Source organism: Anser cygnoides, chromosome 3, assembly GCF_040182565.1.
Source record: "Anser cygnoides isolate HZ-2024a breed goose chromosome 3, Taihu_goose_T2T_genome, whole genome shotgun sequence".
In the NCBI taxonomy this organism is placed as follows: Eukaryota; Metazoa; Chordata; class Aves; order Anseriformes; family Anatidae; genus Anser; species Anser cygnoides.
Genome location: NC_089875.1, coordinates 14692132 through 14716531, shown reverse-complemented (window position 1 = coordinate 14716531; position 24400 = coordinate 14692132). Strand labels below are relative to the sequence as shown.

Below are 24400 nucleotides of genomic sequence, written 5' to 3'. Positions count from 1 at the left end.
ACAGTTTAGTTCCATCAGTCCTCGAATTACCCTTCAAGTAGTTGGTGGGAAAAATAAGCCAGCATCCTGAAGCTGATTTATGTTAATAATCTTTATTGTCATTAATATTGTATTCTTCACCTCTCACAGGTAAAAGTAGGACAGAGGTTCAGGGAAAAAAAATAATCATTTTTAGTGAGCAACAATTTAAAGTAGCTAAACATTGTGACACAAAACCTGCATACACATGAAGTATTTTGTATGTATTCGAGCATCAGTTGTTGAAAAACAGCAAAGTTTTATTTTCTACACAGAAGGAAGAAAAGATAAACCTGTTCAGTCTGTGGTAAGAACCTCGATTACAGCATTAAAACAGCACCACAAGAGAGATTGTTTATTTCAAACTTCTTAACTGTAGCATAACACCCAAATCTTTTTAGTTGGTAATGGAAATGGTGTTGGCATGAATATCCATTTTAAACGTGTTTATGTCACACTTCATGGAAAGGTCAAAATTAATGTTATACCAAAAGCATTTTTCAAAGTACAATTATCTTGACTCTTGGAACAAAGATTATTCCTATTAGCTTTACCATCTGGGGTTTAAATTTCACATTTAAAAAAATAAAATAAAATCTGGGTACCTCATAGATTATACTGAGAGTTGCATTAAAAAGACCTTATAGCTGCTAGCTATAATGCCTACTAGCTACTTCTCTTTTTTTCCCAGTAACCCACCAACACTAATTCTCTGGGGGTTCCCAAGTAATGTCTCCAAATAACGTATGAAAGGTTGCTGGTTTTTTTGGTGGTGGTGGTGGGTTTTTTGTTTTCCTTTTCTTTTTTTTTTTTTTCTGATTCATTTGCTAGTCTTATTGCCATATTTCTCTCAGTTCAACTCAAGGACTCATACCTCTCCTTTTGCAGGCATTTCCCCTAGGGCAGTAGCAAGCGGATTAAAAAACACAGACTAACCAATCTCATGAATGCAACAGCCGCAAAGAAAAATCATCATTTTCCTACACCCTGGAGCTTGCTATTTCCCTCTTCATTTTCACAAGCTTCTCAAGCCTATTTGTTGACATCTTTCCAGTGATCTGATGCTCTCTGTGAGCAGATGGCATCAAGCTCTGAAATCTTACACATGCCATGTTACATTAAGCCCTGGCTGACTGGAAGCTATTCCCAATATGATATTATTGACTTCCTTAGTAGAGAGGTCTTCATAGTTTTTCAGGCTGTTGTAATAGCAACAGCAAGCAATCGCCTAAGCCAGATTTTCTTGGGTGTTAATCTATTTACAAAGAGTGTATCTGAACATCTTATTTCTTAGAAGTGCAGTTCAGAGAAAAAGCAGTTTGTTTGCTAATTCCAAGCCTGCTTCTTCACTAAGAGTACTGTTGGCATTCTCCTCTCATTATTTCCAGGATTCTTCCTTCCCTGTACTCCACTTCTCTTCCCAGCCAACTTCCATTTTCTGATAGTTTTTTCTGCCTCTCTCCCTCCTCGCTCGGTCCTCAGCTCCCGTACATTCACCCAGCCTAGCCTGTACGTAGTAGCTTTCATTCAGTCACTGGGCAGTAAAGAGTTTAATTGCTCCTTCAGTTGCTGTATCTGAAAAAAATACACATGACACATTAAGATCTATATTTGCACACAGAAGAAAGCTGTTCTAGTTGGGATAGATCACAAAAGAGATACCTCCGAAACAGGCTAAATGAGCCGTTGAGTTACTTCAGCACACCCCAGCCAAGACTGAGTCCATATGTAGCCAAGAAGCCCCTTAAGACAGCTCTGGTGGGACTGCTTTTTTCACCATCAAACTTCAGCTCAGATTTATCAGTCACCAGCATTTTTGCACAGGAGTCTGCAAACATAATGCTCTCAGAAGCCAAGCCTCACTGAGGCTGGAGCAAGGAAGATGATCTTCTTATCTCCAGGAGGTGTATGCTTGTTGAGGAGTTGTGGCAGAAGGTGAGCTGTCTGTGCAGCATCAGAGAGGAAGAAAAAGAGTGATAGGACCTTCTTCAAGAGCCTGCAGATACAACAGCCTGAATGCTGAACTGCACGGAAGGATGGAGCATTCAGAGTCTGCAGTCATTGGGCTGGAAAAGGAGACTCCCATGATGGTAAAAGGCTGGAAGCCGCTGACTTCTGGTACCACAAGGAAGGCTCGTGATCCACCTGCAGATCTTCAACTATGGAACAGATGATGTGCTTCGGTAGTAGGTGTGGGACTGGGAGCTGTGTTCAGGGCAGCATGATGAGTCATCTGAGAGCTAAGGGGTCATGTTCTAAGCGACCTGTTCTAGATGACCCTGTTTGGGGGATTGGACTAGATGGTCTTTGGTGGTACCTTCTGTGATTCTGTGAGCCGTCAGCACACATCCCTGGGTATTTGTCTAGGAGAAAGACTATACACAGATAACAATTCTTAGCTTTCCCCCAGATACAGCATGTGTGAACCTAAAACTTTTCTCCCCTTGTTCATAGGCTTTTTCTTCTCTTCTACTCCTCTCTGCTCAGAAAGGGAAAAAAATAAAGAACAAGCTATACCTGCTGAAAAATTGGCCTCCAGGGGACTCATTAACCATCCAAACCAAGGCATATCATATGGAGTCCTGCAAATGATGTACATGTCCAGTTAATTTGATCAGTCTCGAACAATCTTCCTACACAATGCAAAGGTGAGTCCTGAATACTTCATTCTTAATAACCATGCCATGTGCAAACAACACTGGCTATTAGTTACACAAATTACATGCTTACAATTCTACATAGAGTTTTTGGAAGTCATTTTTGGTCGGGTTTTCTGAGAGATCTCTGTGAGTGTATCCTTTACCCACCAAATGTTATTATCTGGCTGTGGACCATAGGAGTTATTTAAAGGTTGCCCTTTATTATTTTGGCCTTGTACATGCTTCCCATCATGCATGAAGCATGTTACAGTAAATGATGAGGCTAACCAGCCTGTAGTTCCTCCAGCCTGTAGTTCCTCTGTAGTTCCTCTGTAGTTCCTCCTTCTTGCTCTTCTTGAAGACAGCAGAGACATTTGCTTTCTTCCAGTCCTCAGCAACTTCCCCTGAGGTGCACCTTTTATACAGCTGCACCATATTAGAGCTGGCCTTCAGAACAGGCAGCCAAAGTCCTAGGAGGGAGTGCAGAGTTTGCAGAGCCCGCTTGTGTGCTCAGGGCTGTACAGTATTAGGAGTGAGAGAAAGTAACAATACAGACTCCATTAAGCACTCGCCAGGTAGGAGTCATTCTGCAGAATTGAGAATGAACCCAAATCTTCTGAATTCTGATCCCTGTGCCTTGCCTAGGGCTGCTGCCACAGTACTATCTCAGCCAAATTGCACAGGTTAGAGAGAAAAAAAAATTCTTAAGTGAAGGATGTCAAAAAAAAAATCACCTCACTTGTCTTGTCCCACCTCTTCCCAGGGGGGTGTAGTTATACTGCTTCGAATAGGTAGAATGAAACTTTGAGAGTACTTTGAAGTTCCTTTTATTATTAATGTATCAAAAAAGAAGTGTGAGGACTTCAAAGAGAGAAGACTGCAGGGCTGAGGGAACTAATTGGAGACAGATGGTCAGACATGGCTCTTAAAAGCTTGAAGATCAGTTAATAACATCAGTCATTTATCTGAAAATAGCTTGAAATAGTGAAAGAGGGAAATCACATCTTTCAGTGGCCATTCCATAAACCTAGCTGCAGTCTCCAGTGGTAAAACCCAACACAGCCCAGCAAGTATGAAAGTTGTCATCACTAGCCAGGGACCACAGACTTGATGCTGACCTGCCAGTACACGTTCTCAATGAGAAACCTGTGACAGGTTCAGCTGCTGTCTTTATTCCCTGCTTCATAGCACCATTGCCATATTTGCCTGTTTGCTTACATACCCACCTTATTTCACTTTTATCTCACTGTCAGCTTTTTGTCCTCACCTGTTCAGAATGACTTCGAAAGGAACACATGCTGTCACCTCCCGACTCCTCAGAGCCAAGTCACAGGGCAAGGGAAGCAGGGGAGTCAGGAGTCACCTAAAAAAGCAGTCAGACGTGAAGAAAAACCCAGATATCTTTCGTGGTGTATGGCAGCAAGGTTGTCTCCAGCATGCCTCGCAGTAGCCTTTGCAATGAATTTGGGTCTCCTCCAACCTGAAGTTAACATAAGGCCACTGCTTCAGGCCTCACATTTTTCATTTGCTGTCACATGAGCTCTCCCTCTCCCAAGGATCCCGAAAACTTTCCCACTTAAATAAAGGCAGGCACAGCCTAAGGACATTGTGTGGCTTTCTGGGTCTCAGAAACCAATTAGACACAACTCTGCACACTGGCTTTTCATTTAGTTATAAATTCTCCATGCACTTCTGCACATTCATTCTTTTGCACATAACCTTTCCTATTCCAGGCCTAAGTTAGTAGAAATACTTCAAGAGCATTTGGCATGAGCCCAGAAGTCTCCTGTGCAATGTATTCAGCCACTGGGACTGCTCTGTTAAGCTTTCCAACCTCTGGTGCTGTGTGCTTTGCCAAAGAGCCCAGCTCCACAGCAGGTCACAGTTTTCAGCTCACTGTCTGTGCCTCCTCCCCACCAAAGCTGCACCCTGCTCTCCCCCACCACTACCTTCATGGCCTAATTCAAATATATACACAATCTTTACATATCTGTTCACAGTTGATGGGGTGACAGCAGGCTAGCGTTGACTCACTATCCACCAGCCAAGGGAAACCACTCCCAAGTGGTTTGAGGCCTAGCCTTGCAGGCGATATGATGTATGGGAAAGTTGTGATAGCTCCGACCAGTGACACCCATAACTTCTCTGTCCTGGTTACCCTGCTGGACCCAACCATGAGCACAAGGCCAGAGCTGTGTTGAAGCAGCCATGATATGGACTCACTGCTCCAGAGGAAGTTCTGGTCAGCCCTCTCTTCTTCCAGCCCCACTGGGGCTCCACACAGGCATCTCCCACATGGAACTGCTGCTAGCAAGGGATCCCAACGTGACCGATCCTCACGTGCACCCAGCCACTGAGCTGATGGGGGAGAGAAGAAAGTTAGGAAGGAAGGAAGTTAGGAAGAAAGTAAGGAAGAAAGTTAGGCTGACCAGAAGACAGTTAAAATTTATGGAGCTCTATAATAACATCATGGGTAATAACACCTGATCCTGCCTCTGCACTCTTCGTCCTCCCTGATGACAGGGATAGGACCAAAGGGAAATGCAAGCAGTTGCCCATGTCCCCAGCACAATGTCCAGCTGTGGGAGAGCAGGCTGTCCACCAGCACGGCCACGCAGGCAGCTGCCTGACGCCCCCACTCCAGCAATAACCCCAGAGGGTGTAGACCTTCGCTGCTGCTAATGGCACTGATCTTTCATGCTGCAAATGGGCCGATCAATCTTGGGCTAATGCAGCTCATTAAACCAGGAGCCATCACTCTGATGAAACAGCTCAGCTTGCATCCCGAAAAACTCACAGCGGGCATGTAATTTTTTTAGCTGCCACATTTTGGGGGACTAGCCCGGAGTTCCCAGGTAATTAGGCTGTCATTACAAATCTCATAACGCAGCAAAGACTTACCCCAGTATCCTTGCTCACTTCCAAGGCCTTTTTCCTCAGCCTTATATTTTCTGTACACATGCCGTACTCCCTCTTTCTTCTCCTGTGTCTAGCACAAGTGGCTTGTGCTCCACCCCAGAAATTCAGAAGCTGCAGTTTCTACATCTGTTAAATGCATGTGACTAGGCAGTTAAATCCATCCTAGTGAAAATCTAGCTCTTCGTGGCACATAACCATGCTGAACTGAGGGAAGTGATACTGATCCTTTAGAGCCAGGAGACTGAAGACCTAGCTATTAGAACGACCACTTCCAGAAAAATAGTAAGGCAACATAGCCAGGGGCTGAATTCAGATCAATTTGGACATATACACAGATCAGCTCTTTTCTGGCAGGGGCACTATGCTTGCTTGTTTGATGCTAATGCCTCTGCAATCCAAGATTTCTCTCCTGTCTCTCTCATTCTTCAATGTCTTCTTTTTGTTTTGAGACTCCCTGCCATCACTTCAAATTGCATGAATTTCTTCCCAAACACTGCTTGTCATGCTTCTTTTTGAAGCTCCTGTTAAGGATGTGACATGGCTCTGAACTTTTTTTTTCTTTTGGGGGTGGGGGTTAATCATCAGATTTCAGATCTTTGCTATTAAAATCCATCAGATAACAAATGAATCTAGGTAATGAGACAAGACTGTCACTTTGTAGGAAATCAATGTCATGGTGTTTTAGAAGCAAAATCCATTTACAATTATATTACAAGGAAGAGCATATCTAGGCCACTCATTTCAGTGCTGGTAATGCAAATCACCTTTCTCAGACATGCGCCATCAAACACCAGGTATATCACATGTGCAGAAGATGAATTTGAGCACACAGTTTAGATTTGGAAGATAAGATGCTGCACTTCCCAAGATTTTGGGATGAAGTCTTCCTTTTTTTTTTTTTTTTTAAACTTTTCGTTCACATTCAAAGTTTTAACTAGAAATGTCCCATGTTCAATCTGTTTCCACAGATCAGCTGGACTTGTTGCCCTGCTCCATAACCACAGCAAGTCGCTAATCCCCTCTTTGGAAACTCCTGTCTGCGGAAATTTGTCTCCATCAGCAGTGAGTTCTTGCAATAAATTCCCCATGAAAGCTGAAATATATTCCCCTGATGAGGAACAAAGGTGATTCTAGAAAGCATCGTGCCAAGATTCATGCTGAATCCAGTGGGCTTGAAGACCCGAGGAATTTCTCCTCACCGGCCTACTTACCAGTTTTCCCATTTGCAGGTGTCTCCACCTAGCAAAGCATGTGTCCCAAAGATGTAGATGAGCACGAAACATACATGGCTGGCCACACAGACCAGTATGGACAGAGAACAGTATCTTTACCCCATAAAAATGCTGGTAGTACTCACATGGACATGGACAACACAGGCAGTCCTGACTGTTCCCCCTTCCCCTGCAGCTGATGAGGACTGAAAGTCATCAGAGGGCGTATAGAGTTCTCACTCTCCTCATCCACAGGCAGGCATGCGCCAGACACTTACCCCATCCAGACCCCATGCCCAGATCATGGGTCTCGCCTACCACGTGTCGAGCCTTGGGCTTTCATGTTCTGGTCTTCTACTCACCAGCTAGGCCAGCTTGAAGTTTGCCAGTGAAATTTGCACGTGTGCATACACATGGAGACAGAGGGGGAGAGAGAGAGAGAATACGATTCATATTTGATATGAGCACAGGCCATGCTGAAGGGAGCAGACACGGGACCAACCTGCTTATACACAACAACCCCATTTTTATCTCCTCTCTTTACCATCCCTCCATGCTTGTTCCTCCCCAATTTGCTTTGATCCCTCCCTTTCCCTGCCTCTGGCCCTCATACAAAACTACCCATAATGTTTTGTATGTTCCTACAAACACTCTTCAACATCTGATAATAAGCTTTACATAATCCCAGAAGGCTCCTGACATGCCCCATAATATGTGTGTTCTTTCCATGAGACCCACCGTAATCTGCTTACCCCCTTGTCACCTAGCAGGCCCCAAGGCTATGCTGGAGTAGTCCCTTCAGCAGCCATTGACCTAAGAGCCACAGAATTCATTATTGTCTCCGTTGTCTCCTGTTCATTAGGATTTGTGTATTGGGGCACTCATTACTTTTCTTGTTTCCTGTTTTTTCTTTCTTTGCTTAATAGCTGTTTACCAAATGTCCCCACAAACCAGATGCCCCCAAAGTTGAGGTAGCCACATAACATTACAGGTCACGTTTCCAAGTAATTTGGGTTACATCTATACCTACAACAGATTGAGGAGGCCAGACTCATTCTCTGATACCCAAGAGCTACAGTCACTGCTTCATAAACTCCCACAAAGCCTTACCCCAGTAGCCTGTTAGAAATTACCTTTGATCTGTGCTACTACAAAGCCATGACTGAGGCAAGTGTGAGGTTGGCCCTGGTCAAAAACTGTACTGGGGACATTAAAAATTTAATATTATGGGAGAGTGTCTGGGAACATTCCCTTACACCATTTCACTTCTTACCCTGCCCATGTGGTCTTTGTGCCTACAGCAGCCTGGCAGTTTCAGTCACTGAATGAGCTCTGGACCAAACTGGTGCATCTTCAGTAACTTTGAAGGCAGCTGAGCACCAAACCCTAAGCCCAATTTGCCTTCCTGCCAAAACTGCAGGGCAGAGGTCCCCTAGGCAGTGGTGGACGCCTGCAGCCACCCACCCTGCTGGTCCCTGAAGAAGGCCAAAGCATGTTTTCATGTGCCATCAGCCCCCAGATGAAGAGCTCACAATCCCACAGCCGTGAAAGTGCATGATACAGCTAGCTATTTCTAGGACACGCCACTTTTTCCCTGTAGCACGATCTGTGTGTGGCATGATTTTGGCTGGAGTCCCCCATCCCAGGGGCTGGTGCAAGATGTTGTGCAATCTGGGATCCAGACAAGGCTGAGCAAAGACAGAAGTGGTGGCTCTCAACCTGCTGGGCACCAGCTGGCTCTGTTAACCAGACACAAGGTACTAAGAGGAAAAAAGGTGTTTTTCTCCTTCCTGCCCTCATTCCCAAGAGTAGCAATGATTTCAGGACATCTAAGAGTGAGACAGCCTAACAACCCTTGGGTTACAATGGCAAGCACGCTTCTACAGCAAAGCTGCCTTAACCTCAGCACATACCATGGAGAACATGAGCCCTAGAGACACGCTTGGGGCAGGGGAAAGTCCCAAATGCTGAAGGTAGATCTTTGTCCTCACAATAAATGACAGTCTATCCACTCCTCCAGCAGCCTGTCTTTCTTTCCTAACCTCACAGCGCAGCGTGCTGTTTCCCACACCCGTCAAATTTAACTGCTTGAAATTCAGCCACATCTGACAGGAGGAGATGCAGCGTGCATATGGACCACATGCTTCAAGTTAACGACATAAATTATTGCCACGTCTCCCTTTTGCTGAGCAACCGCGGGCAGAAAGCTATGAAAGGGATATGACTCTTGGCAAGCCTACGCTAGTCAAAGCCAGGCATTTGGGTTGTCCCGGTCTCCTCCTAGAAATGGCCAACTAGTAGTAGATGGCTTAGTTCAATGCCATATGAGTTCCTTGACGTTTGCTTAGCTTCCTGCCACCTATTAGCAAAGGTACCTTGGTACCACAGAGTTCATTTCTGCTTTGCTACAGGAACAGTTAAAAAGGACCTTTGGAAGTCTAAATCTATGCTCAGGGTCTTTTCTTCTTTGGTTGTTGTTGTTTTTGTTGCTGTTTCATTTCATTTCATTTTGTTTTTCCCAAGCCAAATATTCACTAAGAGATGTTCTTGGTATCCTTTGTGGTAGCATGTAATTTTTGCTGTTCACCTTTAAAGTTAGGTCTTTAGAGCTGGATGCCTCTCAAACTTCCTGCAAACCTGTAACCAGGCCTACCAGATGGTCTGTAAAGTGGGCTGCACAAAAAGTAAAACCTTCACTGGCTATTTAGCCATGCTATTATGGGAATCTAACAGCCTGGGTCAGGAGCCGTTTGCCACCTCAGAGAGCAAACACAACATTGTCACAACAGGCAGTGACTGCAGCAGCACCGAGCTTAGTGCTGACAATTCCCATGCACTGCACTGCTGCAGGTGATGAAGGGAGCTGCAGTTTCTGGCACTAATGCAGACAAAATCCTAGAAAATGGCAGTGTGCAGGAAAGCATCGCATCTTTTCCCTGGCATGATCTGGTGCGTGCTGCTGGGCTGAAGCCCATAGGATTGCCTGAAGCTGTGCTGAAAATTGGGGGTTGAGATAAAGGTAGATTAATAGCACAAAAACAGAAGGAAAATAATAATAATAATAATAATAAATGTACAAAACAAGCGATGCACAATGCAATTGCTCACCACCCACCAACCGATACCCAGCCAGTCCCTGAGCAGCAACCAGCCAACCCTCCCATCTTCAGTGCAGGGCAGCACAAGAAGCTGAAAAGTCCTTGGCTTACTGCAAGCACTGCTCTGCAAAAACTAAAACAGCGGTGTGTTATCAGCATTGTCTTTCTCCTAAACCCAAAACATGTCACATACCAGCCCCTATGAGGAAAATTAACTCTATCCCAGCTGAAACCAGGACAATCAGCTGCTGCCACAATCGATGAGGCAAGACTAACCACTGCTGTCCCCCTGGACTTCCCTGCTGTCAGCCTGCTAGCTGCAAGGCAGTCTCTTTGGGGTAGATGCTGATGTTTTTATTCATGGCCATTTCCTCTCCCACAGCTTGCTGCAGGCACAGTACAATGCCCACTTCTGCAAATGCACCTCCAGCAGCATCTGACTTGCCCACAGGCTGTACGAAAGCTTGGGATCTGCTCCATCCACGTGCAGCCCAAGACAGAGCAGTGCTCCTGTATGACTGCCCCCAGCAGAGCAGCACCCACACACACAGAACCCCCCCCAGACTTTCCCAGCTAGATTTAACTAATGCAGCACAAAGACCCAGAACTGCTTGCTGAGCTGAAGGTCTGCAGGGCCAGAGACCCATCGCTGCCTCTATCTGCTAATCAACACAGACAGCTGTGTTTGCAGCAGTGTCTCCATGCTCAGCTCTGGTCTGAACATCCCCTTCCATCCTCTTTTACACCCCTCTGAGAGGTGCCGTCTGTGGCCATCCTAGCACTTGGTTTCCCTCAGGAATGTCTGAATGAATAGCTCTGTGTCGTCCCCACATTGCCAGCCTGACTTCCAAATGCAATGAAAGCTGGAGATGCTCAAGGAGTAAGTCAGGAGGCTGGTCTCATTCTCCACACCCTCTCCAGGCATCTTCCAAGAGCAAGCTTGGAAAGACATGAGTCTGGAGCCCCCCCGCATCTCCACTAGTGGTAGCAGGACGCCCGGGGCAAGGCTTCACAAATACGCACCAGAACAGGTCTGGGTTCAGTGTTTTAGCATCTGACACATCAGTGGGGTCGTGGTCCCCTTCTGTTATTAATGTTTTCTAGACCCACAGTCTTAATGAGATGGAGTTGTCTAAGAACAATCCTTGTGACTGGTTTCTCAGCCAGTGCAAAGAGCAAGGCTTCTCTGTGTGCCCCACTTTACCCTTGCTAAGGGCTCTTTAATGGCCCAACGGAGCTGAAAGAGACTCCATATCCTCCCTCTTGACTGAGTTCTCCTCTTGAAAGACAGGGCTAAGGGTTTATGGGTCGCATAGGACTTTTTCTCTCACATAGACTATTTCTCACATTCTCCTACATTTTATGGCTTCCTGGCCACAGCCAGAGGCAGCAATAAAAGCAAGGACCCTACAGGACGCACTCTTGCCAGCAGCAGAGACCTAACATAGAATATTGTGCGTGCAGAGATCTGCACACTCGTGCAGAGTCTTACTGCTATGTTGCTAGTGCTCTCCCCATGCTTTGGCAGGGGAAAAGTGACAGACTCAGACAACCCAACACGTGGGGCTTGCAGGATCCGGGTGTCCACTGCCAGGGAACAGAGGGACAGTGCAAAGGGGATGAGATTTGCAAATAAACACCTCTCTGACTTTCAGTGACCCCAATATACACCTAACCACTGGCATTTAAGAGGCTTTAAATAACTAGTGAGAAAAATAACTTCTTTAAGGTCTATTACCATGAAAATCGTGAAGGTACTTTATGGACTGGTAATTAAAATCATCGCCCTTTTGCTAGCATATGGCAACTAAGGAAGAGGCATTTTGCTAAAGATACAGAAGCCAAACTGCACTAGCAATAACTTTTATCTCCCTGGGAATGCACAATAAAAGATTCAGATCTTATAGCTGAACTTTGTAAAAGGTTCCAGTAATCAAAAGTCAGCACAGAATATTATCAAACATTAAGTTTTAAGCTGCTAATATTTAAAGACCTGCTTTGGTGTCTGTCATTTTTATTCTGGGATGTTTTACTTGTCTCGTTTTAATGATCGGATGGCGAAATGGAGATGAAAATTACCCAGAGTCTCTCTTGAAGCTTGCTCAATATCAAAAATATTCTCTGTGCTGTATGCATATGTGGGTCAGAGGGATTTCTGGAGGTGGGGTTATTGTTCTCAATGTGGATAGATCAAAAGAGAAAAAAGAAAACTAAAACTACCAGAGGAATGAAAAATGACAAGAATAACTAGTGCTCCCGGTGCCATGTTCAGTTCATCAGGAAAGCGTAGATCAGTAAGAGCCCGCTCCCAAGGTCACCATCAGCTATGCAAAGGCTCCCCCAGCCCTGGAAGTGAACGGAAGGTCACAAATTCAGGTGGTGCCAGTGCTTCTTGAGGCCACTAAGCTCAAGGCTGAAGTAGCCACTAGGCTTGGCCTTTTGAGACCCGAATCTCATTGCAGCTGTGCTTTTCAAGAAGTCATCCAGCTGACCATGTCCCAGACCTTCACAGAGAGAAGAGTTTCATCTGCCCTACATCCCCCACATCCCCGTGAGGGGATACACGCACTCATGTTGGGGAATGGATTCTGCCACATTCAGCGAAAAAAGGAGATTTCTCTGCTGCCATCTAATTTAAACCTTCCCAAATGAATTTTTACTTTTATTAAGCAAACCTTCCCTAGGATACTGCCAGAAGACTCCAGATCTTGCATTTGTAAAGCTAAGGTATTGCTACCAATAAAAATAAATAGATGGCAATTACTAAGGAATTACATTTAGAACAAAAATGACTGAATTTATTACCCTTTGTATGTGCACAGCATAAAACGCAGTAGTAGAGAAGTTTAAGAAGAAGAGGCAGGAAAATAAACTTTGCTTTCTTTTTAATGATGAAACCAGGAACAAGCTGAGCTCAAATAACAACTGAAATCTAAAGCCATAAGTGAAAAGAGCCTCCAACTACAGAGCTCATGTACAGATAACTGAGCAGTTCAGCAATGCAAATAGATCAGTGATGATCACACATTAAATAAGGACACCAGGCTGGGGAAAATCCTTTTGGAGAGAGACCTTCCATTAAACTTCATGCTCTACAGACAACAAGCTTCATCCAAAAGCTACCAATGGTCTTTCCACTGAGGTGCCCACATCTAGAAGCCATGCTGCAGGTCAAAGCTCTTTGCTTTGCCTGTGAAGTGTAATTCATGTGGGACAGCCCATGAGGGGTGGATGAGGTTACCAAGCCCAGAAGTACTTCCAGAGGTATACGGATTCAGGAGCCCAAATCAGTTGTCCTTTAAGACTGCATTTCTACCTGTACTTTACCCAGAGTAGTAAATCCAGCAGTGGCATGCCCCCACACAGTACAGCCCAGACTGGCCTGGACCATTTCCAGATTAATAACTCCAGCTTCCAACTCTGCACGGATCCCTTTAGTACAACTTCGCTAAAATAATGTAGAAATCATTTTTAAAACTATTTAAAAGCTGGGAAATTTTGAATGACAGTTTCCACAAGTTATCTCTCAGTTTTTTACTGTCTGAAAACCTCATGTGACTACTGGGGAATTATAACATAAATATTGGTCTAAGGTGAAAATGGTTTCCTGCTAAGCAGTGGCAGCATAAGTGCTTACTAATGATACTCTGAAAAAGCTTCCAGTAGGAAGATATCCCTGAAAAAAAAAAAAACTGTCAAAAAAAAAAAAAAAGACTGCACAGATTGTCTTAAATCTTCCTCTAAATCTTCCTCTTTGACTGCCTTGGGACATAGAGCGACCTTGTGTCGACCCACCCTGTTCAATGCCCACTTTAACCCATTCTCTGGATAATGGATGCTCACAATGAATCTGTCAAACTCTGGCTCAGGCACCCAGCTGGGAGAGTGGTGGTAGCTTTATCTTCACTGCTCAGTGGGTTCAAGAGAACTTCATTTTGTCCAGAACAAAAACGTTTTTCCTGAATTTGGAGTCTGGGTGAGGAACTGGACATCCCCTTAGACGCACTGCTCTGCTAACTATGCTGACATCCTCCTCCACCCTTGCTCCCACCCAGCTCATCCAGGGATGTGGCCATAGGGGAGCCTGGTATGGGGGTTTTTGGTTTCTTTGTTAAGTTCCTGCTGCTCAGCTTTCTTGCCTTCTCAATCCTGTTGGTTCTCTCTCTCCTGGATGCTTCCTTGCCAAGACAGGCTCTGTCCTAGGAGAAAGAACCTGAAGATGTTGCCTTAAGTTAGAGACTCACAGTGATGGAGAATCCAGTCTCTTGGCAATCTGTCTCCATGCCTGATTATTCTAACTCCTAAAAATCTACATTGTATTTCCAGATTGATTTTTATTTTTTTGATTGCAGACTTTAGTTTCCAGGCACTGGATATTACATCTTTTCCTATTAAGAAGCCCTCTAAAACCTCCTCTCCCTGGGCAACCATTTCATCAGCCTTCTTTTTGACACAATAAATGTGCTTGCAGTCTTATTCAGCTTCCACAACACAGCATGGGGCCAGTCCTGGCCCACTGCTGTAGTTTTGCTCTAGCTCGGAGAAAATATGTAGCTCCCATTTGGCAAGGACTAGGGCAAAAAAGGCCACATGAAGTACAAATGAACCACAAAAAAGTGCTTTACCACCCCATTATTTCTCTAAAAACACCTGATTATTATTGATTACTAAATGATTATTGCGATTTGCATAGGAATTGTCCATACGGGAACATCCTCCACTGTTGCAATGGAAAGATGGTGAGATGGCCCTGCTCAGGAAGATCCCAGGTTAGGTTGTTGGTTTTTTGTTTTGTTTGTTTTATTTTGTTGGTTTTTTTAAGAGGAAGAGGTACTTACATGTGTTGTGAACGTGGGTCTGTTTAGCTGATACACAAAGCAGGTGAAACCGTGGTTTCCATGAGGGCAGCCGCATTACCTTGCAGATGCAGCTGATGGTGGTGCAACGGTGCTTTTGTCCTCCAGCATTTCCCCTCCGTTCCCAAGGGGACAGCTCTAAGTTGTGCCCTCCCACAGGCAGGACACGAAGTGTGCATCTGGGGGAAGCATTCATGCTCCTCTGACTGCAGTGCCACCCGGGTGCTGTGCAGAGGACCTCTGTTCTGGTGTCTTGCACACAGTCAGATCCTTGAAGAAAGCCTTTCTTCAAGGACTGCTCTGGGACTGGAAGGAGTGTGACTGCTTTTCCATACAACTAACAAAAAGTCTGCATTTGACTTTAGCTGCCTACACACCCCATTAACCTGTTCTCCCCAAAACTGACTCAAAGCACATTCCTACCTAGACATCTCTAGATACCCAAGCAATGGAAAAGTGCTTGCTAAGAACACCGTTCTCCACTGATTCAACTTGTAATGACACTGCAGGCTCCAGATTTTCTTCCCTATGGCTTATCTGCACCAACTCTATCCACATTCAACCTTTCTGCCTTTCCAAAAACCATCAGAAAGACCTGTCAACCAAATCCTGCAGGGTCAGGAGGAGGGAGAGCATTATCACTGCTTGCACAGGCTTTCTTCATGTCCTCACAGCCTGTGTCAGGGAGCAGCAAGAGTGGGGATGCTCCTTGAGGGAAAGGGAGCCTGAACCCCAGGGTGACGGCAAGACAAGACAGTGTCCTCGCCAGCCAGGGTGAAGCCCCACAGTGCTCGAACATGGAGCACGCCAAACATAAACACCAGACACAGCATTTCTGTAACCTTTCCCTCACTGCTCCCCAGGTACATAGCAAGGCATTTTTCGGAGACCAGGTTTCCTTCCAGCAATACCAAGCTCAGAAGTCACCCAAGTATCAAATTTTTCTTCCTCCAGGGACCTGCTCTCTACTCTATGTGCCTGATTTCTGCTCTAAATCAGCATTCAGTGTGCTTCTCCATTCCTACTCACAGCTTCATGCAGATTTTCTCAAATCCCTGCTCAGCTGCAATGGAACAGCTCTTCTCCCTGCTCCCTGAAGGAGCAGAGCACGTGGGCAACACTTGCTGCTTGTCAGGGCATAGCTTACTTGATCCCAGGATCAGGCTGGCCCCAGTGCCACTAGGCATTTATATACTGCCTGGATATTGCCTGGGAGAAGATTTTCAAGCCTAATCCAGTGTCATTGCACTCAGCAGGAGCTGTCAATGTGTTAACACTGTCTGCAGCTGCTAATAACAGAACTCAGCCCTCTGGATGGGGATTTTGTGTGACAGGACTGACGTGTAAGACATCCCAGCAGCTTGACAGCTGGCTGTTCAGTTCCCAAAAGCTCCTCATTAACAGCTGCACTTTCTGCAAAACAAAATGAAATAAATCCAAAACAAAGCAAAAAGATTTCCTGTTCACACACACACAAGAGCCCTTTGTGAATTGGCTTTCGGTACTCAGTTGATTCTCCTGCTTAAACTGAGCTACAGAAGACAGATAATAAAATAAAATTAAATAGGTGTTGACTTACAGGTCACGGGCCATTAATCAAGAGAAAGCCCTCTTAGTTACTGACTCTGGCCTCCTTGCAGGCTTGTGGAGTTTAGCAGCATGGTCCCAGTGCTGAGATCAGGCAGACACACCAAACTATCGGAGATGATTTACCATTTGATGCTAATTGGATCTAAAGGAAGCTCTAGGATGGAAACTGCATTTGCACTGACAGGAGGCTGACATTCAGCTTGGCACTAAGCACTATCGTGAACGATGCTGCTCCCTTCCCATGTCTGGGAAGCCAGAGGGAAGGAAACAAATTCTGTTGCTTCTGGTTGAATCCTGAAAGGGCCTAGCATTGTGCCAAGCTCAGCATGCTTCAACATCAACATGCACTGTCTTTTATTAACCCCAAGGGGGACTCCTGCCCACAGTGCAGCACAGGGCATGTGGGGTGCTGGACCCCCAGCCCCACTCAGAGCAGGAATTTGCCTTACAGATTCAAGAGCTCAGCTCTACTTCACCTTTTCCTTCTTACCCTGCTGTATCACAGAGAAAAATGTATTAACACACAGGAGAAAAGATAAGCATCCCCTGCCTGTCACTGACACAACTGCTTTACTGAGTTTTCTGTTAAAGTTTTAACTTTTACTGAGTGAAAATGTCTTGGTTCCTTGGTTTTATGAAAAATGTCTTCCTACAAGCAAGCAGCCCTTGACAAGAGAGCACGTGTTCAGGTTAATTGACAAGGCCTCTCATTAGATAAAGCCATGCACATCCTACAGGATGAGAGTAAATATGAAAAAGACATTTATACTTCCACAGGCCAAAGTTACTCTTGCTTAAGTCTCCTCAAAGCTTGTAAACTTGCCCCGCCAATCTTCTCCAAGTCTTTTCCCCCCACAAAAGAAAAAATGTTGCTGGACAAATTGGTAAGTGCACCTTGCTGCACCACAAAAGCAGCAGTTCCCATGAAATTTCTCTTCTCCTTGACTCTCCATCTCCCCCTCACAACTCACGTTTGGTGCCAGCAACCACAGACTCACAGTCGCAACATTACCCTGATCCTGTGTTCCCTCCGGGGCAGCACAAGTCCCACGTGCTGCCCTCTGTCACACACAAAGGTGGTGAGGAAGAGGTAAGGGCCAAACACACAGCATAATGCCCAAAGAAAGTGCTGACTGGTGGAAGTGTCCCGTGATGGCTGCTTGCACCTCGTGCCTCACGCCGTGAACGTCCCTCAGGCTGCCCCAGCACCTCTGGCTCAGCAGGCCGCAGTGGGGATGCTGGGCTGCCACGCAGCTGGAAGGAAAAGAGCAACCTCCTCGAGCTTTCGTGTGTTTTATTTTTTAACTCACACTTGAATTTCTCCATCTTTCTCACACAGAAACTCCACAGGGTCTCAAGCTCGTTTTTGCCTCATGTTATTCATCCCAGCCATGGGTCTTCCCAGGCAGATTTTGAGGAATTAATTACGTTCTGTGGGGAAAAGCTGTTTTTGAGAGAGAAAGCCACTTGCTGATCTGTGCTGAGACTCTCTGAGCCTGACACCCTCCTGTCTCAGAAAGGTCAGCACAACCTCCAACAACCCGAAGAAAGGTGTGGGAAGGCCTGGTCACTGCAGCTGTGTAGGAGCTGGTGGGGGTGAGCATCGAGGAGGCCCATTCCCCTCCTGCAGCTCTGTTCCCACTGCCAGAGCCTCCTCCTCACTTCTGAGCACCTTCCACGGTCAGACACGGCCCACTTTGAAGGACCAGAGGACAACACTCCCACCGCCGACACATGGGTTCCCACCACGTTGGTCTTGTACTGAAGAGATGTCCCTGAGCCAGGGCAGAGCTTCTGGTCACAGGCCTGTGAGGAAGCAGGGGAACTTGGCTGCACCTAGGGCATGTACTGCAAAACGTGGTACCACCAGGAGTGTCAGGAAACTGAGGGCTGGGACAACCCCAGAGGGAGACCAGAGTTAATAGCTTCTACTCGGGTGGGCTGCTAATTTTTTGCTAACCAGCGCACAGCACCACAGCTCCCTTGGAGCACTGTGGCAGCCCCATTTCATGCTTTCCTCCCATTTCACATTTCTGGTGGCAAAAAGAAAAAAAATATCTACGGCATCTAAAATAGCTCATTTCACAGGAATGTAATCTGGCATTGCAAAAAAAAAATGTTCCACAGAAAATCCCCAGCCAGGGTCACCAGCATGGCTAAATTCAATTTGCCAGTCCCTCTCCTACAGTGAGCAGCACTTGCTCTTTCCAAGACACATGCAGAAACATCCCAGGACTCAGAGAGAGGTAACCAAGCATCATTTTGTCCCCTGACCAGTCCCTTGTCAAGGGCCTTATAGATTTAGTTTAGTGCAAATGGTCAAGAACTTCCTCAAACTCTTCACCATTTTCTGCTTCTATAGAAGGTGGACAGCTCTGTTGTGTTCTGAGGATGACTTTTTTATCTGTTAAGTTGATTATCTGGTGCTAAAGGGAAAGAAGGGAAAAAGGCATGTAAACCCTTTCAGGAGGAGTAGAAGGGCAGGGATGTGATTGCTGTGGAAAAGCCCACATTCGTCTCTCAAAAGATAACAAAGCCCTGACTGATTCTTCACTTTTGTTGCTATAGAAGTTGCTTAACCATATTTTTTGGTGACGGACTTCAGCAGATAACGCTTCATTGGTCTCGGGTGGTAGCATGGCTTTTCTGCCTCTGCCCAAACTGCAGGGAGATGCAGTGGTTGGAAAGGGCAGGGGCTTCATTTACTGTTGTGGGTCTGGACATGCACTGGTAACTCTCATGGGATAGTGGCAAGGGGGCGCTGCGAAGTTAACACTCTGCCTAGGGTATCACAGAAACTCACGCTGCTCTGCTTCATTTAAATTACATTCAGGGCACACCGATTTTGCACTCTCCCTGGGAGAACATCTCCAACACCACACTCGGAGCCCTGCAAGCATTTTGCACGTGTGGTGTTGCCAGCTGCATATGAAATCGTAGCTCAGTGCCCCTCAGGTCAGCTTGAGGTTGCTCCTCACAGAGCTGAAGCAACGGGCAAGAGCTGGCAGTGGTGGTAAAAGGGAACACAGCACAGCCAAGACAGGCTGGGGCTCTCAGATCCAGGTCTGGGCAGCGCTGAGTACCTGGGTACCTGTTAGACAGAGAAGCTCCATGGAGTTACAGCTGATATTTTTAAACACTGCCAGAGAGCATAGATTTGTCTTCCTTCATAGTGGGAGACCTGCATTGCGCTGCATTGCAGACACAGGCTTGCATTGCAGCACCAATATGCCTCGCTCTGTCATGCGCTTGTTTTTTTTATGGCTTGTGCCAAATCTGATCCTAAATAGATAAAACACAACTTGGTCTAAAAAGCAATCCTTTAAGGCTTCCAGCCTGAGACAGGCCCTCACTGTAACCCCTACTTTGGCCACCCAAATGGCTTTTTAGTAGCTCTGACCCTCTCCTGCTTCCCCATGTCCTTTCCTATGGGCAAATACACCAGGGCAAATAATTCCAATGTATCCAGAGCCAAGAAATCAGTCTATTTTCCCCACAAAACAGAAGCAATCATCTTCTGATGATGGTGCAGAACGAGTGTAGCACATCCTGGCTGGGGAAAACTCACCTGCCCTCCTTTCCTAAGAGCAGTCGTTCCTACCAAGCATGTTTTCAAACGGGGCGTACTGCAGAGCACAGGGACCCTGCATTTTCCCATCACTTCCCAACGCCCCCTTCTTCAACCTGCACACATTTGCTGTTCTCTTGTCAACAGCATCTGTCCTGTCTAGAGAGACTTAAATATGACAGCAGGCAGTAAAGATGCCTGCAGCTGCAAAGTGAGTGTGAGCAAAGTGGGGTACCCAACAAAGGTCTGGACAAAGGACCAGCCAGTCCTGAGTCCCCATAACATGCTGCATCATTTCCACAGGTCCCGTGCAGGCCGGGTGAATACCTGATGGATTAATTCCCAAAACATCCAGAAAGAGAAACACCAAAGCACGAGAAGCCACCTTTGCACTGTACCCTCAGAGGGAACAAAGAGCCTCTCTCAGCCACTTCTTTAACACAGGTTTGAGGGCAGGACACAATGAATTCACATTCGTGCTTGTGTGCATTCCCAGGCAGATGCAGCTGGATGTAGACTCCAACCTTCCCCCTCCTCTGCTGGGAAAACCCCTCCCCTCTTCGTGGAGGAACAGTGGCCCACTTCCTCCAGGGTGACAGCAAAGGGAGGAAAAGCAGGGGTAAGCACCAGCTGTGAATGTCCACATCAGCAACTAGAGCCTGCTAACTACTTCTAATTTCCCACTGTGGTAGCTGGTCTCTAACAGGAAGAGTCTGCAAACTCATTTAACGTTTTCACAGAGTCAGGGGGTGGCTGAGGTGGGAAGGGACCTCTGGGGCCATCTGGTGCACCCCCTGCTCGAGCAGGGCCACCCAGAGCTGCTTGCCCAGGACCACGTCCAGGTGGTTCTGAAGATCTCCCAGGAAGAGACCCCACAGCCTCTGTGGGCAGCCTGTGCTGGGGTTCCATCACCCGCACAGTGAAGAAGGGCTGCCTGATGCCCTTGACTACACTCAGCACCACAGCAGAGGGAGACGGAATGGAGTGAGAAGCCACCATGTGTGGATGCTGAAAAAGCACGGTGCCAAAGGGGCAAGAGGCTTTACCACAAGGGTTTTATCATAAATGCTGTGCAAAGCCCTGGTCAGAGACAGTCATTAGCAAGACAAGCAAAATATAGAAAGTTTAAGCGGGGAGATTGAGGCAGGGAATGTTACAGGGTCACCAGCATCTCCTGATCAGCAACCCCTAATAAAACTGTGCTTCCCAAATAGGACTGAGAACAAGGTGTTAACTGCATTTAAAATACTTTCAGGGTGGCTTAGGAGAACAGAGATCCTCCCCTTAGAGCTGTGCTTTGAGAGAAGGTTCAGTGCTAAAGAGACCTTTGATGTGTGCGCCTGTATATCATGTTCCTGTTAGAAATGGAGGATTTGTTCTTACTAAGGTCATCAGGCTTCAGCTGATTTTAAATTCAAGTCGCAAACCTTGGATGCTTCAGTGGGAACAGCATCAGGATCTCAGTGAAACGTGCATCTTCTTTCTCATTGCAGTAGTTATAGAAAGGGGCAGGCTTGCCCTCAAATATAGTACTTCAAAAAAAGGAGAGTATGGGAGGTTTGTTCATCTCAAAGTGAATGTAAGTGCGGTCCCAAGGTGAGATATGGAGAGGTCTTTACATACATACATTCCTTATAAATGCCCCACGGTGCAATCTGTCGGCACTCTCTGTACGTCAGCTGGCAGTGCCATCGGCAGACTGGATAATGGCATGGGTGCGCTTCCCGTCACCTCAGCTCAGCCGTTCATTTGGGTCTTTCTTCTCTAGAAATGTATGGTAACCAAATTATCCACAAGTCTTCCACCCCGCTTTCATATTTGATTGGAATTCATCAGTTCAAAAGTTATTGCTGGTAGAAATACAGATGCAACCACCCGAGCCTTGATGCCTTTGAAAATTCACAGCTCCTCCTGCATTGGAGGTGCAGGAAGGGTGTTGGTGAGCTGCGGAGCATCTCCCAGAAGAGACAGTGGAGCATAAGGAGGCAAATGCCCCAGGTGAGACCAACCCAACAGTGTCAAATTCCCATTTCTCCTCTACATCCTGCTGCTGCCAGGTGCACAGACCCATTATCTCAACCTATACCATGTGGCCTCCATTTTACTGACTTAATCTTCTGTAAGGACTTATGCCCTGAACCATTTCCCTCCTTCCCTTGTGCCTGACCAAACCTGCTCAGCCATGTGCCTGCTCTGAAGGGTGCCAGTATCCTGTGGCCTGCTCAGGTGGCTCTGTACTTAAAAGCTGCTGCTACGTGAGCCACAAGGTTTTCCTCTTACAAAAGATAGGCTGAAAGACAGGTGGTCATACTACAGGATGGCAGAGGAGCAGCTGGGTCCTCACCTCAGTGCATTATCCTGGTCCTTTTTCCTAGGACTGTCCCTTCTCTGCACCTCAACGCATTTCAGCAGCTGCAAAGTGCAGGTCTCCAGAGAGGAAGACGACATCGTGTCCACCTTTCTCCTTTATGGCTTGCAGTCTGTTATTACCACTCTGCCAAAGTAACAGCTGTTTTTCCCATGTACTAGTCTCCCAAAAGCTGAGATGTGGTGATTTCTCTATTCCAGCTGAGAGCCAAAAAGCATCTTCTTGCTCAGATCCTTCATTAAAGCAAACCCAGCTAAATTAGCTGCCCTGGGGACCAGATGAAGGCCTGGAAGATGTAAAAAAGATTAAAAGAAAAAAAGAAAAACCACTATTGACACTGGTAAATGCATCTTAATTAAAAGTTTTGAAAGCGCAACTCAAACGCACTCTAGTCATCCTCCAAGTCCCTGCAGAAGTTAATGAGATGATTTTTTTTTCCACAGTCCCCCATTGATCCGTGAAGTGCAAAGGGGGAATCAGAACTGCAAATGAAAAATTGTGGGTGCAGGGCTAGATGCTGATTGCATTTACAGGAGCACAATCCCAGCATGATCTATGCAGCATTATTCCAGGAAGCCATGGAGGCAACCACCATAGCCAGAGGTCAGCCTTGAATGAGGGAAGCAGAAAGTGATGCTGGAAAAGTCCACATCATGCACCAAGCGTCACGAAAATTAAACTTCAGATACTGCATTTTTATTTCTTCAATAGAAAAGAAGGAGGCAATTGCATCTTTGCTTATAGATAATGTAAGTTGTGAGTTTATATTTTTATCCAAGAAGTCCCTACAGTCACACACTGTTTCTAATAACCCAGCCTAACAGTGACAGAAGAAACATACCCTAAAAACTCTCCTGCATAAAAGAAAGCAGACTCCATCTCCCACTATTTTCAATAAACGTCCCCTACACACACAAAGCCAAACAAGAGAGCTCTCCAGGCACAGGCTTCTCCCCTCTCCACTGGACAAAATTGCCCAAAGTAGTCAGTGTTTGCATACTGTGGGCTTGGAGGAAAAGTTTGTTAAGGTTTGTCAGTTATGGGGTGAGGGCACTGTTTGGCTTTTTTTTTTTTTTTTTTAACATAATGGTATCTAACAAAATGAAAACTACTGCTGATTAGCGAGTAGGCCATTATTTCCTATGAGAAGAGCACTGGGGAGATTTCATCAGCAGAGTAATGAAATGAGGTTTCTCATTAGGAAAAGGAAAAACTGATATGGAAGAACTTTAAAGGAATATTTTTAAGGAAAGAAGGGGAGAGAGAAGGCAAGAAAAGTGTGCTTTCTGCAGACACACACTGCTTTTTTCGTTGGCCTTATAAGCACTGTTAACTGTGAAGCAGTGCTCCTGAGGAAAGAAGGGTCCTGAGCTGCCCAGGACAAAGTTTGTGGAAGCAGAGATGCCACTGAAGGGGACAACTCTGCTCTGTTTGAGGTTTGCGTTTGTCTCTGGCTTCTGTGCAAAGGATGGGGCTCCACGCAAAGGCCCCCCCAGCTCTCAGGTAAGGCAGCAGCGGCTGCTCGGGACGCCCTGGGTGCTGCTGGACCGGGCTCAGGCACAGTGCCTTACCTTCTGGTGCCCTCTAGTGCCAGCAGCAGAGCTGTCCTTGCAGCCATCCCGCCGGGCTGCGTGCTCCTCGCCTCCCCCTGCCTCCCTCGGTCTCCATCCCCGCTCACACCACACCTGGCCCCCGGGCTGCTCCTGCTGTCCCAGTGCACTTGTTTTTAAGCAAGGAAGGAAAGAGAGCTCGAGAAGATCCCTCCCAAATCCCCGAGCAGACCCAGTGCTTGGCCCCTCAAACTGGGACCCCTTTGACTCGAATCAGAAGGCCGTGAGCTCAGCGGGAAGCAAAGAGAGAAGAAAAGGGACAGAGGTCCCAGGGGAACCCCTTCCTGGCCCATCAAGTGGCAGGATGGCAAAGGGATTTTAGCAACACACAGATGCGTTAGGATCCTGTGACCAGGCTCAGGCCATGGTGTAAGCTCAAAACAAACTAACAAAACCCAACCAATATAGCACCTCTCATGCTCTCAACGTTTTCCATGGGCTCTGAGGTCTGATTCAGAAGCTCTGTGCAATAGGACTGATAAGTGTGACTCACCCTGCTTGCCCATTCCTTCGTGGTGGGATT

The 24400-nt window shown here is 46.3% G+C and overlaps 1 long non-coding RNA gene across 1 annotated transcript; it reads right to left on the bottom strand.

Annotated features, from left to right (window-relative positions):
- Positions 1-76: 76 nt before the first annotated feature.
- On the bottom strand, positions 77-24354 carry LOC106044744 (uncharacterized). Its single transcript, XR_001212452.3, has 6 exons — positions 14724-24354; positions 4881-7161; positions 3925-4020; positions 2536-2600; positions 1681-2393; positions 77-1593 (listed from the first exon to the last, which is right to left on the bottom strand). It is a non-coding gene; the product is annotated as an uncharacterized lncRNA (long non-coding RNA).
- Positions 24355-24400: the final 46 nt, after the last annotated feature.